The 18,292-nt window shown below is 47.8% G+C and overlaps 1 protein-coding gene across 1 annotated transcript in view; it reads right to left on the bottom strand.

Annotated features, from left to right (window-relative positions):
* The window catches only part of LOC148184034 (uncharacterized), a 44,053-nt gene that overhangs the window by 6,621 nt on the left and 19,140 nt on the right, over positions 1 to 18,292 (bottom strand). Inside the window, exon 2 of the transcript XR_015772956.1 lies at positions 751 to 1,204. The gene's annotated coding sequence lies outside the window, so the exon portion shown is untranslated. The remainder of the gene's footprint in view (positions 1 to 750; positions 1,205 to 18,292) is intronic.

The raw sequence follows: 18,292 nt of genomic DNA, 5'->3' as shown, positions 1-18,292 counted from the left end.
CCATACAATATATGGCCTATGTCATTTCTGGTTCTTATCAGAGATGATTCATCTGGGAATCCCTGGCACTAAGTTTTACCTCTAAAGGCCAGGCAGTTATTACAATGATATAATTTCTGCCACATTAATTAAATATAATGCCTGTTAGCCCCTTTATAGGGGTCTATAAATTCCTTGTAAACATATGCTGTAGATGGGCATATGTAATCTGGAAATGTAATAAATGTTCAGTCAGCTTCCTCTCCTTGCAGAGCTGGGAGAGGTCAAGTGATCACAGTGCCAGAAAAACCATGGATACCCAGAGGTAAACCAAATCTTACTTCTGCCACACATTATGATATATATATATATATATATACACATACACACACATTCATACACAGAGACTATGTCTCTGACAGAGCAGGAGGCAGCATGAGCACAGGGAGTGAGAGTCGGTGGCAGTAGGCAGGAGGATATGTGACTGCTCTCACTGCCTGCAAGCTGCCAGGTCCAGTGTTGGTGAACACAGATAATAAAGGCCCTCCAAGTCACTGCAGTTCATCATAGTCCTTCTACTGGCCTCTTCCAACTGCAGGAGAGCCATGGTTACGTTAAATTGCCTAAAGTCTATATTTGCTGGAGAATCAAATGCTTGCATTACCCAGGATGAAAAAGAAATAAGAGGGGAAACCAAAGAGGAAACAAAGCCAAGGGAACAAGAACTTTTTGCAGTCAGCCAGACCCAGACTTGGAGCAGCATCAACAGACCTTCTGAGGCATCACAGGAGAAAGCTGAGGAAGATCATCCCCATTCCTATGCTCCCCTGGGAAGAGGAAGGCAGGGTGCTCAGTGAGCACTGCTTGCCTTGAAGTCCAAGTCTATCCATTTGAAAACTACAGAGACCTTGGAGGACTGGCCTTTCTCTGCCCCACTCCACACCGGCTGCTTTAGAGATCCTGGTCCCCCCAGCCATGCAAGGATTTTGCAGGTGTGTGGAGCAGGTCGTCCCTCCCAGAGCTGGCACAGGTCTCCAGAGCTGCTGACTCCAGGCTTCTGCTCTTGGAGGGAGTCTGAGGGTGGTCTGCAGCACAGGCCATTCACACTTTCATGCTGTATTTACTCTTGTTTGGTTTCACACAGCTCACAAGGCAGGGCAAGGGACAGCTGGTGACAGCTGAAACCGATGGAGGGTCAGGGCAGGACACGGCAGGATGCAGCTACCTAGAAGAAATTTTAAATAAGCATCACCATCAGGAACCCTTTTATCTTCCCAGAAATATTAGTCAAATTGTGAAAAACTGAAAAATTACTTTTGTTTGTGTGCTGTGTCTCCTATATAGGCATTTCTGATTGTATTCCCACTAACACAGCAAACCCCACATCTTACAATAGAGTCCATCTAGAATAATGGCTTCACTTGAGATAATTTGGGAGCTGCCTGGCACCCCATGCCAGCCCTCTGAAAGCCTGCCTGTGGTGCAGGTCAGCAGCGCTGGGTAACCCTTTATGCTAAGCATCCATCTGCTACTGCCTTTATAATGCAATCTTCACTGGTACAAATAACCCTGGTCCATCAATACTTCCATGGGCAGCAGGAATGACCTCTCAAGTCTACTGGCTCACATCTATCTTCCAAGCTATTGCTGGTGTCTTTACACAAGTAATTGTGCCCCGAAACTGCTTAGGTCCCCGCTCCTCCAAGGTGACTTCGACAGAATAGCAGTGGAACAATTTCTCTTGGCTGTCAGGATGGGGAAAGAAGGTGTGCTGATGCATAAATCAGGCTGGACATCTGGAGACAAAACATCATTCCAGCCCATATCTCCAGAAGATGGCCAGCACGTCTTTTTCCATCCAAGTTCCTGGGTAGAAGGTTGACATGACACTACTGGAGACCCATAAGAGGTTTGGAGGCTGCTACAGGGTTGGGTGCAACCTCTGTGTGGCTGTGAGTGGGGAAGAAGGTTCAGGAGCCTGTGGGGTAACCTCACCACCTGTCCTACGGCTTTTGGTGGGGTGCTTATCACACTGGGCAGCACAGAAGGCAGGACATGTCTCCCTCATCGCTGGTACACCCCTCCCATTGTTAAACTAAAGGGGCCTCCAGCTAGAGGCTGTTTTACGAAGACAGGACCACCCAACCATGGCAGACATTGGGCTTCTGACTTCCATGAGTGGGGCTGGAGGCATCAGTTTGTTCACTTCACACCACCACAAATGGCAAAGCTCCCACCCAACACACAGCCTTCTTAAAAGGCGGAGAACAATCATTTAAAAACAGGAAAGTAAAGTGACAGCTAGAGGAGACCTCTCCTCCACCCAGCTCCATCCTTGGGAAGCTCCATTCCTGTATAAACATCTTCTGCCATTAACCTCTCTGGACAGGTTCTCCTCAAGCTGTGAGAGCAGAGACTTTTCTCCAAAGTGAGTTTATATGAGCAGAAGACAGATACAGCATTTTTCCTCAATTGCATCAAACAATAATGGATTATCAGGACATGCCAGCACCTTCTGGTAGCAGAAGGGGGCAGTGCAAGGGCGGAGCTGGTGGTCTCTGACACCTGCCCTGCCAAGGGTCTCAGCTGTGCCAGAAATGGGCAGCCCAAGCACATTTCTGCTGTGGGGGCAGCTGGTATCTAAGTTGGCCTCAGAGGCAAAGTGCAATGTAAATGCTTTGTGCTTCAAGCCAATGCTAAGGTTTTCCTCACTTTTAAGAATGCTTTTGACCAAAATGGTGAAAGATTCACTGTGTTGAGCAGTGTAACATCTGCACCTCCTGGCACAGCCTCTGTCCTGTCATACTGCCACATGTGCTTGCAAAGGTAACAATAAAAATAAGCAGTACAGTGAAAATATTTTTTTTTCCCTTATAAGGCCAGGAACAGTCTATATATCCGTTTTTCTTGATACAGGGCTTGAGAAAGTTCCTGCCTGACCATCATGCAGGCAGGCTGCCAGGCACCATCTCTACGATCCGCAGCACAGAGCTGGCCCAAGTCACCTCCTGCAAGTTTCACATGGAGTGACGCTGTCTGAAGCAGTGGAGAAAGGGAACTGGATAGTCAAAGGCTAAACACAGTCCCTAAACCTTTTGTTATAAAACAGATGGGGAAGCACTCTTCCAGCACCAAAATGGGACCAAGAAGGGGACTTGGAAGTAATGTGGTTTTACCTTCACAAATTCTTTTCATTCTAAAGATGGAGGGGAAGAGTGAAGCATGTGTGGTTTTATTACAAGGATCCATGACCAGAATGCTCAAGAGATCTTTGGAGACCTGTGAGGGGGCCTGACATCCATGGGTAGCTGTGCTCTTCACCTGGCTGTGCATGTTTGCATAGGGGAGATATCTCTAGCTGCTTCTCCTCTAGCAGAGGAAAACCAACAAGTCTGTTGTCTGTGTCTGATGCAAAGGAGAAGTCACCAGTAACAGGATGCTGTAAAAAACCTTGTCACTACAAAGAGGGGCTGAGCCTGGCTCAGTCTCCAGCCAAGGGCTGCTGATATGACATCCTGCTAACCAAAAGGACGTCACAGCAGTGAGACTATTGATCTGACTCACATTGTGGTCCACAACTGATGCCTGACAGGAATTGCTGCCTGTGAACCTGTTCACCACGGCACAGGAAACAAAACCATCAAGGGTGAAGCCAATGGGCAGAACCCAGGGCAAGGCAAGCACTGCTCCTGCTCCCTGCTCATTCCCGTGGGGAGCGGAGGTCAGGGCCCCACCTGCTCCTCACTCTGCTCACAGCTCAGTCCATAAGGGCAGCAGGACTGTAAGTACATCCCCACATCCTCCCACCCCCCAGGATCTGCCTGCTGAAACAGTTAAACCACCCAAACCTGCCTACTATGGTTTCAGTTCATCATGTATCACATACAGATCTCTCAGTGCTCACTGGCTCTCATGACGTTTGCTACCCTCAGAAGGTCATCCTATAAAAAACACCTAATTCAGCAGGGGGAGGGAGTTCTATATTTTCTTCTGAGGTTTTGGGTTTGCTTTTTTTTTCACCAAGCAAAACCACTTTGGCCTTCTATAACTGGAAGGAGAGAAGTGTGATCCAGAGCCTTGAACTGCTGTTAAAGGCCGAAAAGGAGGGACTGTAGTTTCCTTATTGCAACCCAGAAGGGCCTCTCTGTCTGTACAGCTTGTGACTGTATGATTTGACTGTATGATTTTACTCTGTCAATGAAAGGGACAGACCACTGCCTGCACTTGTGTTCTTGCTGCTGTCGCCAGAGCACCCACTCAGTCTCCCATTCCAAACAAGATCTCCAGCCTCAGCAAGTCCATTTCTTTGTATTATGAAAATGGGTAAAATGGCTGTTTATATGATTATTATTGCTACTGGCACTTCAGTTTGATGTGAAATGAAATGCTTGGTTTGGTATGGTACTGAACTATGGTTTTTAGGTTTTTAATTCATAAAAAATTGAGTAAAAACAGAAGAAAAGTTTGAAGTTTGAAAGTCTGAAATTTTTAGAAAAACAGAGAAAATACTTTGCTTTACCTTTCAGTTGTTTCAATGTCATTACATTTTTGCATTTTTTTGTGGAGGAAACCCAGCCACTCCAGTTATGAGCTGTAAAGCTAAGAAAAATAAACAAGAAGAGTTTCACTTAGCCTTTATCTGTTGCCAAATCAGACATACTTTTTGTCTGAAGTGCAGTTACATTACTGAAGAGATGCCCATTGAAGGAGGGTTTTCTCCTAACTCCCATGGCCACTGCCATCCCTTATGCCCTCAGACAGGATTCACTCCACTCACCTGGGATTACCTTGCTTGCAGTTTTGCCCAGTCCTGGATTTTCCCTTGCCCCATCAAAGGCAAAGCCATGCTTGCACAGTGGTTCATTTTTGCAAGGGCAAGCAGCATAGGCAGCAAACCAACCCCCTGTGCTGTAGGACAGCTGCAAAGGTGGGGGGGTCCCCCCAAACTGGGGGGAACATGACACCACCCAGAAGTGATTCCTCTTTGGCTGTGGAGTCCTGCCCAGGGGGCTGGTATGTGTGGGACCACACCATGCTCACATCCCTGACCTCACAGCACATACTGGGCCTGCCCCATTGCAGGACACACACAGAAAGGTGATGCTTTGACTTTTTGGAGTCACTCCTGACTTACACCACACACCACAGCTGATTAGAGATTCCTACAGGAGTGGCACTTGCATTTGATTCCACATGATTACTCGGGTGATGACAAGGAGCAGGATTTCGGTCTGCATTATGGTGTCATTATTTTGATAATGATTTCCGTTTAACAGACATTTTCTCCTCTCTGCTGGGTGCAAACCTCACACATAACCAAAATCTGCCCAGAAGTGAATTAAAATGCAAAACTATTTCTGCTTCACAGAAGGATCCTTTCCATGAGCACCTCTGATAGATCACAAGGGTAGTTATTCTATTTTCCTAAAAAAACCATTACAGTAAGGGGAAGAGAGGCAGGGGGATGTTTTAAGTGATGTGGAAGCTGTTAAACGTTTTCACCAGGTCTGTCAAAAATTAACATCAAGAACATGAAGTTGCAAAAAACCCACACACCCCAAAGAATTCCTACAACTGAGTTTCCAGGCCAACAAGTGCTGTTTCACATGTGCCCAGCCATCAAGTATGAGCAGAGCCTGTACTGCCCAGGCAGTTTCTTGAATAAAACCCAAGTTCTTCTGCTTATAGTACTGTTGTACAAACTGGGGAAAAAGAGCAACTGAGACCTCTAGACATGATTACACTCATGTTACTGGAATTATAGAGGGTTGATATAGCAGAAACAAAGAAACTAACAAGAGAAACCTGCCTGCATCCTGGTCGTAGCTCTGCCCAACAGCAGAGATGGTCCCATGACAGCCATGTCTCCATGGCTTTTCCCTTGTGTGTGTCTCTTTCCTGGCTGTGTGGTCTGGGCATGGCAGATGCACACAGGAGCTCAGCATCCTGAGCACTGCACACCAGCATAGTTCAACAGCAGTGGCTCCAAAGGGAGAGCGAAAAAGATTATTGTTCAGTAATGACAAGTGAGTTCTCACCTGGCACAAGCTGGAGATGGAGCAAGAGAGGCTGCAGCTGAGGTTTAGCTTCCTTGGGGTACAGCTGTCAAGGGAGAGCACCCCATCACTACAGGACTTTCTGAGCCCTCTGCTGGGGCTGCAGACCCAGGCAGAGCCAGTGCCCATAGCCAGCCCTGCAGGAAAATCCCCCAGGAGAGGCCTGGAAATGGGAAACAGCTCCACGGACAAGCTCTGCTCACATGTACACAGCATGGATGCAACCCAACAGAAGCATAATCAACAGCAAAACAGCAAAACAGCCCCTCAGGGTTACTCAGAGAGAGAAGGAGAGCTGAGCCCACTTTTACCCTGCTTAGTGGAGAAAAGAAAATCCAATTGCATTCTCTCTGCACCCAACTACTTGACAGCTTCCTTCTGTTCCTTTGTTCTTTTGCTGTTCATTATGGACCTTGGTCCTTTTCTTGCTCTATCCAGATTTTCCTCTCAGTGTAACCAAGCACACTGCTATCCTGAAACCATTTTCTCCTCTTCCTGGAGAAGAGAAATATTAAAGCACGGGTTTTCCTCTCTCAGTTCAACTCACGTCTCCATTTTCCACAGATGCTATTTCCCCTAACCTTAAATTTCTTCTGCTGAAATAGTACCTCAAAATAACTAATCCTCCTGCCTTCTTTCTCTGCCTCCCACCTCCTGTTTCCCCATCCCTGCTCCTCTCCTGTTTTTGGTTTCTTCCCTTTCATCTGGTTTCTTTCCACCAGCTGGTCTCTACATACACACAGCTCTCCCCTTTCTTCCCAATCTCTCTTCACCATATTATCATTTTTTCACTTGTGCTAATTAGGCCCTCGGTAAACATCTTCTCTGCCTCCCTTTCTCCTCCCTCTCTTTTTATGACTTCCTAGCCCCCCTGTCCTGGCATTTTCCCTTTTAGGGCTGCCTTTAATGCCCTCCTGGGATAAAGAGGCCACTCAGTGCATCCAGAGGTCTGTGTGGGCTCTGACAACCCCTATTAAAACATCCTTGCTCAGAAAGCTGCCCAGTCTACTTCCCCACGCTGCTGCCCTGTGCAGCTCAGCACCAGCGAGGAGTCACTGCCATGATGATCACCCCAACCAGGGCTCACTCTCTTAATTAAGAGAGGGAGGTCAGATCATTACCAGCAGGTCAGGCCAACGCCAGCTCTGCGAGCACAGCCAGGCCGGGTGCCTTCCTCCCCCTGGCTCCGCATGAAAACTCCTCCACGGCAGTCCCAAACCACAACCAACAGCAGCTGCCAGGAAGGGCTGTGCATCTCTCCCTGTCAGGGGGAACAGAGCCACATAGGAGCATTTCTTCTCAGAGCCGATGCTCATGAGACTTGCCCTCAAGGACATATGTTACAGCAGCAGCGTGACTTATAAACAGAGCCTTGCTCTGCATCCTGGTGGCACATTCCCAAGTCTCCAAATAGCATAGGTCACTGACAAATTGTATGATTCAGATGCCAAACCCTTGGTATCTGGGATGGCTCTTGTTAAGAAATGGAGAAAGGAGGGCTTGTGGCTCCTGAGGAGTCCAGCCCATTGCTGGGAGAGGTCACAGGGGTTTTGGTCTATGTGTGTGTTTTTGTCAAAGCCAGAGTGGAACAAAGTTTCCTCTCCCAAAAATGCCTTTGAACTGCTTTTCCCAGGGGTATTTTTCTCAGCACAGGATCCTCAGGCAAAGATTTCTGCAGCTGTCAGAAAACAAAATGCCTGCAAGAAAACCACTCCAGCTCAGTGTATTTTGTTTCAACATCACTGTCATTCCTCCTCCTGATCATCACTGCTTGCCAGAGCAACCAAAGCCCTACTACTGGACTAGATCTTGTGCTGAATATGGGAAGATAAACTCTCTAGTACAAGGGGAATCATCTAGAAAACTAGCTCCTGTTTGGAAATCATTTAGAACAAGAAAAGTAGATTTTTTTTTAAATGTTGAAAACATTGAGCCATCACTTACCTGGCAGTAGCAGTGTGGCCCATGCACATAATCCACCTGAGGACACAGGAAGGGAACACAAATACTGGGTTTTGGCCAGCACTGCTTATGACACCCAGATTTTGCCTCTTTCCAGGCAGTCCTAAAGGCTGTAGGTAAGAGCAGGGATCACTCTTACAGGAGGTAACTGAGGAACTGGGTATTGAGACGTAATGCACAACCAGCTCTACCCAAGCATCACCCAAAGCCCACAGAGAAAAGCCCTGGCAGAAAGATTTGCCCCACCTCATCACAGCCCCTCCTCAAACCACATGAGAGCCCACAGGGAGCCAGTGGGACCAAAATCCAGAGGAGGGCTCTGCTGAACACACATGAGAGCTGGCACAGGAACACTACTGTCCCTCCCCAGCCCTGCAGGGCCTTTCCAAGGACAACGAGCCACAGCAGCTGCATCTCTGCACTGCAGCTCTTCCCGCTTGGAGGAACACCCGTTTGGGATGTGTTTGACCCCATATGAACCTTCTCCCTCCTTCCCCTGCCAACTGCAAATGCGTCACTGAGGGATATTGCCAGAGCCAGCCCCGGTGAGAAGTCGGGTGCTTTTTATTGCAAAACGAATGAAAATGAGGCAGTCTGCACACAAAACTGTATCAAAAAGTATTTTGACAGGGATAAAGTTATTCCCATTTTTTCTACCTAACAGATTTAATTTTATATTAAACCAAAACTTTCAGTTTATTTTGAATTTTCTTTCTCTCTCTCCCCCCCCCCTTGGATTTAGTAGCTGTGTTAGCAAATGCCACAATGCAGCAGCAGTGCCACAAGTTCCCAAACAGCCTCCTTGCTGACCTCACAGCACAGGCAATGAATGAAGGACTCCTTTAAACTGCTCTCTGTTTTCCCCTTTGCCTCCCACTCTCTACTCCCCAGGACACAGCTTCCCCTGGGACCACTGAGCAAACATAATCCATCTCCTCTTCACAAATACTGAACTTCTGACTCTTACAGGGATAGATCCTCCAGGCTTGGGCTGTACCCCTTTAGCTGCCTCTGGGTCTGTGAAGGCTGAGGACCACACCAGCTCCTCCCCAGGTCAGGGTCAGTGATCCATGCCTCAGCAAAGCTTTGTCTGGGCTGGGTTAGCCCAGCAACATCAGCAGTCCCCTGGGATCTGCATCCCTGCCCACCTAAAATATTGCTCCTTTGCAGAATTTATTTGCCAGCTTCAGGGTGGAACAGGCCTTGCTCACTCCAGCCATGCCATCACCCTCACCAGGTGTGAACACCAGCAGGTCCCCCACAGTCCAAAATTGGTCCTAGTGAGGTACCAGCACAGGGGGCCTGGATTACCCTGAGGGCTGCAGCTGGGTGGGAGCTATGTGCCAGGGCCGTGCCAGCTGTGGGAAGCCGGGTAATCTCCAATGAACCATGAGGCTGGAGCAGCCCTGACAAACTCTATCTGATTGTGCATCAAGCCAGCCCATACAGTTAACTTGTCAGAATGTTTTAAGCCCATGTGGATGTGCAGCAGGAGCTCCTGCTGTACCACTGCTCTGTAGCAAGGGGGTTGTGACAGCACTGATCCTGGCTCCAGAAGCAGCTATTCACTGCACTGGAAAACCAAGCTTGTGACTCTCCTCTCCTCCAGCTCCTGATGCTGCGGTCAGACAAAGCTGCATCATGGCATGAAGCAAAAAGCAACAGCACATTTTAACTCTGCTTGTTAATAAACAGTAGCAGCAACCCTGTCCAGCCAAAAGGGGAGAATTCTAGGGCAGCAATAGGCTCCAGACAGGCTCCAGATTAACAGCACATATTCTGGAGATGAGGTACAGGTGCAAGAGGATGCAGTAGAGATGAGACCAGCAGTGCTTTCCTGCTAACAGCAGTGATTCATCCAAGAGAGTTAACTAAGTAAAGTTTTCCCAGAAAAACAGAACAAGATTTGTTCCTGTAATTCATTCTAAAACAGTTGGCTTTTAGTTTTCCATTGAGGATCAGCCATTTCCTTGTTCACTCTTTCCAGGAAAACATTTAGAAAGGTTGAGGGGGAGGAAGGAGGTAAGACAAGAGAAGGCTGTTCAAGAATGCCTGCAAGTTAATAAAAATACAGTGTGGAAAGCTCTTCTGTGACAAAATGCGAGCATCTGATTTTCTAAAGATTCCACACTACATTCCTGCTTTATTGATTTTTAAGAGGTTTGGGTATATTCCCATTTGGCCATATTTCCAGGCATCTGTAGTGTGAGTTTTACACATCCTCTCCCTGAGCCAGGCCTAAACTTCCCCCCACCTCTGGCATGGAAATTGTTCTCGGGGAGATGAAGGCAAGGCACAGTTTCCCTTCCCATTCCGACGCCCAGTCTTGGGTGAGGGGCTGGTAGCACTTTTAGAACTCCAAGGGCCAGAGCTGACCTGGGGCAGGCATCACCCAGAAGGGCTTAAGGGCTGGAAGCTCCAAAGTTCAGCTCAGCAACACCAGGTCCAGGCATCATGAAATAACTAATACCAGTCCTGGTAAAACAAGGATGAACCCTGGCCACCACACCACCAGTCCTACAATGGAAGTGAACATTTAAAAGTGCTTGTTTGCAGCACCCTAAACAGAAAAAAAATATGTGCCCCCATCATAGGCTTTAGTTTGTGAAGGGAGGAAAATGGGTTTTCAGGGGCTCTTTATACCTTTGTGAGCTTCCACTACAAAAACAAAAGGGGGATACAAGAGCCCTGTTTTCCACCATCAGCAGTAAAATGTTACACAGCTATGAAGCTGAACCTGAGATTATAAAGCAAAATTAAGTTGAAATTTAGTACTTTTGCCTTAGGTCAAGAAGTTGCATTTTCAGTGGAACCTTAATTACTTCTTCCAGCTGTAGGTCTTAAATAAGCCTGTCTGTCAAAAGCTCACAGATTGGGTTGAAGTGGAAATTTCTGCGTAACCAAATTTGAAACAGATGAAATTAAAGAAAAATAAACCACAGAAGAAAAACAAAATGGCATAATGTACTGAGCTGGAATTAATTTTGCTTTCTTGACAGCCTTCTGGAAAGGGTCACCAAGTCGCACATGCCTGTGGCCCAAGGTGTTGGGCAAGAGGAGAGGAGAGCCACAACAGTGTTAATGCAGTGAAAACACCTACCAAAAACTGAAGAAAGCCTTTAGAATAACTAAAGTCAAATTTCATTAGGTCACTCCTCAGTACAGCTGCATTTTATCGTCTCCCAAGGTCAGTTTTCATGCAAGGGAGTGTCAAAGTCAGCAATTCACAGTTTTTATTGATATGCCACCTCGCAGCAAGTTCCATGTTAAATTTAACGGGTGCAATTTCCAGCAGGGCAGGTGGCTGCTGTGGTGTTGCCTCCCCCACGGGGAGCAACTTATTTCTGACTGTGTCTACTCCAGAAAGCAGCTTAGGGCAGAGCTAGGGCCACCCTAGACTCAAGAGCTTTTTGGCCACCAAGAGCCGTGGTAGGGTCCCACAGCCCCTCCAGCACGGTTCATGCTGCTCCACAGCTTTTCCTGGGCACAACAACCAGCCCAGCATGGGCAGCCTAAAGCAGGGTGGACAGAGCAGCAAGAATGCCAAGAGTCACTGTTAGAGCATTAGTCTGCTGCCAAAGCACATGCCCCTGGACCTTCTAAGGAGACTTGGCCTTAAACCCCAAATCTGCATTTAGATTAGGTCTAGACTCCCTCAGGTCATCTTCCTCTCTTCTTCCCTAAAGACAAGGAATGTGTTGTTCAGCCACTGTAACAGCTGGGACAGCATTTGGCCTGGAAGAGAATGACCCTCTGCAGAGGCAGGGCCATGGGAACAATCAGCTTGCAGCCAACAATCCATATCCAAAGGTGTGGGCACTTCATAGCTGCTGGCCAGATGCCACAGCTGCTTGCCAACACTGGCCTCACTATTGGCAAAGCCTGGAGCATTTCTTCAGTGAAGGAACCCTGTCACCCACCCCTCCCCACCCAGCCCTCTACCCCACACTTAGTCTGGTCACCGGTCTGCAGCTTTCCCCTGCCTCCATTTCAGACTGGGTCCACTCCTGCTTGTTCTGTTGTGCCTGATCATATGCAAGGAAGCACAGATAATCAGATAACTGCCAGAGTCAAAAAACAACAAAAAAAGAAACTCACGACTCCCAGGAGAAGCCACACTGCATCATACACCATCTCAAAAGAGAGTGATGTGATGTTATAACAAACTTTATCCAGACCAGAAAAGGAAACTGATCCCCTATTATCTTCAATGTATTGAGTAAAATGCAATTCCCAGACCCTATGAAAACAAAGGGCTCCCTGCACCCACCTCCCCCCACCCCAGGGAAGGACAAAAGAACAGTTTGAGACAGACAGCCTCACCTCCCACCACAGTGGACTGTGCCCAAAGCACAGAGCAATCATCCTTGATATCTCCTGGAAGGAGATGTGTCCAGGGCAGGCTCCTCTGCTCTCAGTAGGAACGTGCTTGTACGTGTCATCCATCCCCCACCCACGCCTTTGCTTTGCCATCTCAGCAATGCTCGGGAGTCCCCGGGGCTTTATGACATTCACTTTTCGATGGCATTCACTGACAGTCCAGTCCCGTCCTGCCTGTGCACTGTGTGGGCAGCGAACAGGAGATGCTCTCGCCCCAGCCCTGGGGTCTCGTTCAGGGGTGAGCCGAGCCCTCGGCTCAGCCCAGGCCGGGCCAGTGCCCGCCACCATCCCATTCCCCGGCCGGCTCGCTCCCGTCCCCACGCCAGATCACATTGCCCTCTAGTGGAGCCGGAGTCACAAAAAGCCTTCAGCAGCCGCCACAATGACTGGGGAAATTAAGGGGGGGAGGAAAAAAAAAAATAGAAACTCCAAATCCAGCAGATAGCTCCCAACCAGGCTCCTCCCTCGCATGCGGAGCCGCTCCCTGAAAACAGCCGGAGCCAACAGCAGCCGCAGCTCGGGGGGATCAAACACCCGGCCGTGCAGTGAGAAACACCAGAGCCAAGTGATCACTCCCGGGAAAAGCAACGGAGCCATGGTGCAGCTCCTAGCCATCCCACAGGACAAGGCCAGGACATGCCACACAGCGTTTGGTTCCCCTCCACACTCAGGGCTGGAGCCTGGGTTATCAAAGGCTGCTGCATTTCGGATGAAAAAGCCACAGGAGATATCCCTCCTACCGGGAGAGAGGGAGGATTTTAAATTGGCAGTTACCGAACTCTAAAATGCAGGTGCTTTGTGAGAGGGAAACACTCCAAGTGTTTAGTCGGGCTGGTGGGTTCAAACGATGGGAACAAAGCGATGGCTCCAAGCTGCTCCAGCCTCCCAGCCGGCTCGCTGCATCGCTCCCACACCCACATCCGCTGAGGAGAGAGGGATCAATTATCGCCCTTAGATTTCAAAGCATCTTGCAGGACCTGTGAACTATCCAGACAGCAGCTCATCCCTTCCAAAGGAGGGGTAGCACAGCTGGGAGGTGGTGGTCCTGCCTCAATCCTGGGACACAGGCACCCGCACAGCTTGAGGGAGGCTGGAGCAGCCCTTTTTCCCAGCAGCTATTTCAGCGCGAATCCTTACACACAGGACCGAGCCACAAGAGAAGCTTCCCGGGAAGACACAAAAAGCCAAGAGGCATTGCTAACTGCTATGAAAGCTACCCAACTTCCCAAGGGGTTGATTTTCCTTGGCAACCTGACTCCAAATCCAGGATGGGAGGATCAGCGCAAGACCTGGCCTGCTCATTGCATTAACAAGCCAGGCTCTTCACAGGGCTTTATGGAAAACCAGCACAAATGAGAGGTTAATTGAACTTTCAAGCCACTCCTCCACCTAAAAATACTTAGAAGTAAAAGAAACATGGCTATTTTTGCTTTACAGGTCAGCACAGACAATCCTGTGCCTCTGATCCACAGAAGGATTCACCCACCCCAGGATGCCAACAGTCACACCAAGAGCTTGAGGCCACACTGGGTCAGGGTATTGTCCCAGTTATTCTTGGAAAGGTGGCCCAACCAGAGTACTTTGGGCCTCTTGTAGCCCCTCCTCAAGTGCTATTCAGCAACTTCTGTCTGACGTTTCTGTTGCTCTGTGGTTTGCAGGGTTGGACAGCTGCCACTGCATGACTGCACCATCGAGTCATCCAGCTGGAGCATTTGCTGTGGGGAAGCTCGTCCGGGCTCGGATGTTGTAGGGAGCCTCCCAGGACTGTGTCATTCTTGGACACTCACAATCCCACTCCCAATAAAGGCATCCTCCACACTCTTCCTGAGGTGATTCTGGGCACCACCAACCACTGGGCAAGGAAAGGTTTGTGGGTGGGAGCATATGGATCCTCATGTCTCCTGGGAGTGTCACCTGGTCAGGATACAGATCGGATTGCTGCACCACAGTAGAGCATGAAGGCAGGGACCCATATACAGAGCAAAAGTCTTCTCCTTCTCTTGATCCACCTCAACCAGGAAGGGTCATACCCTCCCATTAGCTGACAGCCCACCATGAAGGAGTTTCACCGACAGTCAACGAGGATCAGGCACATAGCTGCTTTTTGGGTTTGATTTCTCCGTCTGTATTCCCTGCATCTGTGGTTCAGGTATAAAAGCCATGCAGGTGAGGTCTTGGTACATTATCTATTCAAGACTGGGCAAGAAAGGAAAGGAAGAGGAGGTCAGTGCACAAGAGGTGCTTTTCCTCCAAGCCTGGGTCAGTGGGTAACAGTCAGTCCCTGCTGAGAGAGGAATCATGGAGGCAAACAGCACTGAGGTTTCCCCTGAAAACTGGGAGCAGATGCTGTGCAAGACACTGGATTGAAGTGCACAATGCCCTTTAGCTGGGCAGTGGGATGCAGCTGATCACTCACCTTTGGTGAGGATATACTGTTGGATTCTACAGGGCATTTCACATGCTTCTCACACACAGACCCATTAGTCAGAGCTTTCTCTTCCCCACTCTTCAGTTTTATTCCTATTCTTTACTCACACATCCACCCAGATCCTCCCATCACCCAACAAACACCCACCTAGCAATGGCTTGTTTCAGTCACACATGGTCCCCACTGCTGGGCCAGCACTGCTCTTGTTGAGTGAGGGGGAAAGCAAAGAACCTTCTCCCCCACTCAGGCAAGTCCATCCATGGGAAGAACAGCACCACCCTCTCCCCAGCTGCATCCTGCCTCCCCCAGTCCTTTCTTTCCAACTCCTTCACTTAACTCAGGTCAAAACTGCCATGCCCTGCATGTTCCTCCATTGCCCAGGGCCAAACACATTGAAAAACTACTATATTTTACAACATATGCAAATAATAAAAAATAATGATCTGCTCAGCCTTTCTGCTAGAGCTGAATGGGGACAGAGTTTACCTTCAAAAGTTCTGAGACACAGCATCCCAAGCACAAGATTTTTAAGAGGCCTGAATAGACAGAGATGGAATTCAGAATTCAGCAGATTTATGTTTTTTGGGACATTGAATCTAAATTTGGAATCAGGCAGTTGCCTTCCTGTTAGCCCTTAGCTATCCGCTTTCCCAGAAGTAGCTGCCTGTGTTTCTGCAACTTTTCTGCCTCTCACATCATGACAACTTCCATTGGTTTCTGTAAAAGGACTTGAAATAAAAGGAAAACACTACAGAAAAGTATAGCATCCCCTTTAATATGGGTTTCAGAGGACATAATCATTTACTCACCTCACAGATTGAGAAAAGGTTTTTAGGTTTTAGTTCTAAGTGCATTTTCAGTGAAAAAAAATGCACATTTGATGAAAAAGTTTCAAACCATTTTTTTCATTATTACTGATGACAAATTCCATATGTGTTCAACTGGTGCCAAGTTAGGTCTTCTAAATCTCTGACAGAGCCTTACTTCATCTTATTGTAAGTTACAAAATTAGTTCTTTGGGAATACCATCTCCTTGGAGAATTAGACAAGTTGAGAAAATTTCCCTCTGGGGAATCACTGGTTTAATATTCAGATTCAATTCTCTTCTAAATTTCTGGTGTGTGTCTCTAGTATATTGAGTAGAGAGTTGAAGACATTTAGTAGACTATATCATCAATTTGAAATTCATGTTTTGTCTGGGAATGTGAAGGCTGAGCTCATAGAAGTAGAAGCATATTCATCCCCAACTTGCTCTGAGCCAGTTCCCCCTTTCTGAAGCACTTTGCACACAGCACCATTACATGTAAAGCTAATTTTGCCATGCCAGGTGTTCTGCAGCACTGCTCCCCATGTGAACACAGCTGTGCAGGTGCCAAGGTCTGTGCCCCCAAGTCCCACTTTAGAAGTGCCCTCATATACATCCTGTTTCCTAGCCAGGATCAAGCAACTTAGTGATGGCCATCCAGCTCAAAGGGCAGAAACCCACATCACAGGAGTCCCTGATACAACCTGCACCAGGAGTGAAGAGTGGTAGGAAGAGGAAAAAATGTCTATTTACACCTAAAAGCAGGCTGGATATGAGAATGAAGTGCAGCACACACAGCTTCTAGAAGAGGGGAAGCTTCACCCACTGGTGCCAGGGCACTCATTGGTGCCTCTGCAGAGGAAGGATTCCACTCCCTGGGGCTCTTAATTGGGCATTTAATATAATTGATCTTATTACACTAAGCATATTACTGTTAAGCCTTCAGCTGTAGTGCTCAGTTGCTGTTGGAAGGGTCAGACCCATCCACGAATCAGCCTAAAAGCGACACATCTGAAGCAGCAAGATGATACTTCTGAGACTAATCATTACTTTGTCCAGGAAGTCCCTGAATCAGCACAGCAACAACTCCTGAAAGCACTGACTAGCCATTGTGAGAGACCTCTGGGATGTGTTCCCCAAGGGCATCTGTCTGCTGCTGTGCCTTCCTCCAGCCTCAACTGCAAACTGCCCGCCCTGGCCTCTGCTGCTCCTTAAGCCCCAGCTCTGAATAACATGGACAGGTCTGTTCTCTGTATCGAGAGCAGCCCACACTGAACTTGCTCAGGTTCACAGAGCTTTCCAACCCCTATGCATTGCACAGGCTCTGCAATTCTCCATCCTCCAAAACACACACAAGCCTCGCTGGCCTCCAGCCCAGCTCTTACATCCTCCAGGGAAGCCAGAGCCCACCTTCATCTTCCAAGGAAGAGAAAGGTTCCCTTCAGGCACCACTCAGCCCCCAGCATAAAGCTTAACAAAACAAGCTTCCCTCCAGCCCAAATCCCAGGACTGTTACTGAACATACCAGCAAAGATCAATACCCAAAACCAGCACCTCCTCTTTGAGATTCCCAATCCAAACCTTCCAGCTTCTAAGTACCCTCTATATCCAGTGTGAGTAGCTGAAGGCAAATCCTTACGAGCTGTTGGGGTTTTTTGATGTCTAAATGAAAGCTTTAACCACCCACCTGGTGAGGAGTTTATCAGCCAAGGGGGGTTTTGTGTGTATTTGGGTAGCCATGGTGAACAAGGGGTCAGAGGCGAGTGAGCCACTCTGGGGCTGGGTCTCTCCACCCAGCATCATGTGGAACCAGGCAGAAACCATGCTGGGTTGCATTCACACCATCTACTTTTCTTTGTGTCACAGGGTTTTTTCCCAAGAGGTTTTAATATTGGTCAGCTCCTTACATACTATTTGTTCAAAAGGGGCCTTATCTGAAATACCCCTTTTCGACATTATCAGCTGCGATTCTTCAACTTAGAGAGGCTCAAATTATCTAATGTAAAAATCACCCATGATCTCAAAAACTATGTATTTGAGAGTGCCTTTTAATTTCTTCATCTTCCTCAGCCTTTCTAGGGCAAAATTATAACCTTGAAGTTGAGAGATGGAACAGAATTTAAGATAAAAAGAGTCAAACATTAGCTTTCAAATACCAGGAATGAGGACCCAGGGCTCTAAAAGGATCCTTGAATATTTGGAACCAAAACAGTATTACAAGAGCCATCTGTGCTAAAAATATTCATCTCATTGTTTTTACACATGAGGTAGAAATCTATATTTGCAAAGTATTGCATGTGATTTAAGCACCCAAGAGGAACTGAAAGAGAAAAATTCAGCCCTAAAGATTTGGTCTATTGAAAGTAAGTAACTGAAAACTGGGTGTTTGCTGATTGATTCATTTGTGACCAACTCTGTCATCACTTCCTTGATTTCCTTCTCTGTCATACCTCTTTGTTTCACAATGGAGAGAAGACTGCATGGAAGAGTCCTTGGAAGCTGTAATCAGTTATCAGCATGCTCAGATCTGTGACTGAGGGTTGTGGAAAATTCAAAGACTTCAAGCAAGGGTTCAGTGTAAGACACAGCTGGCTTGAGCTGCTGGTAGGCAGGAAAAGAGCAGGTAAAGTGAGATCTGTGTCACAGGTTAAAAAAAACAGATTGGATTTCACAACACTGCCC

Source organism: Pseudopodoces humilis, chromosome 7, assembly GCF_049639895.1.
Source record: "Pseudopodoces humilis isolate 2021_Gansu_Grassland_sample_001 chromosome 7, ASM4963989v1, whole genome shotgun sequence".
Classification (NCBI taxonomy): domain Eukaryota; kingdom Metazoa; phylum Chordata; class Aves; order Passeriformes; family Paridae; genus Pseudopodoces; species Pseudopodoces humilis.
The sequence above is the reverse complement of the archived record's forward strand: the minus strand, read 5'-3'. Positions and strand labels throughout refer to the sequence as shown.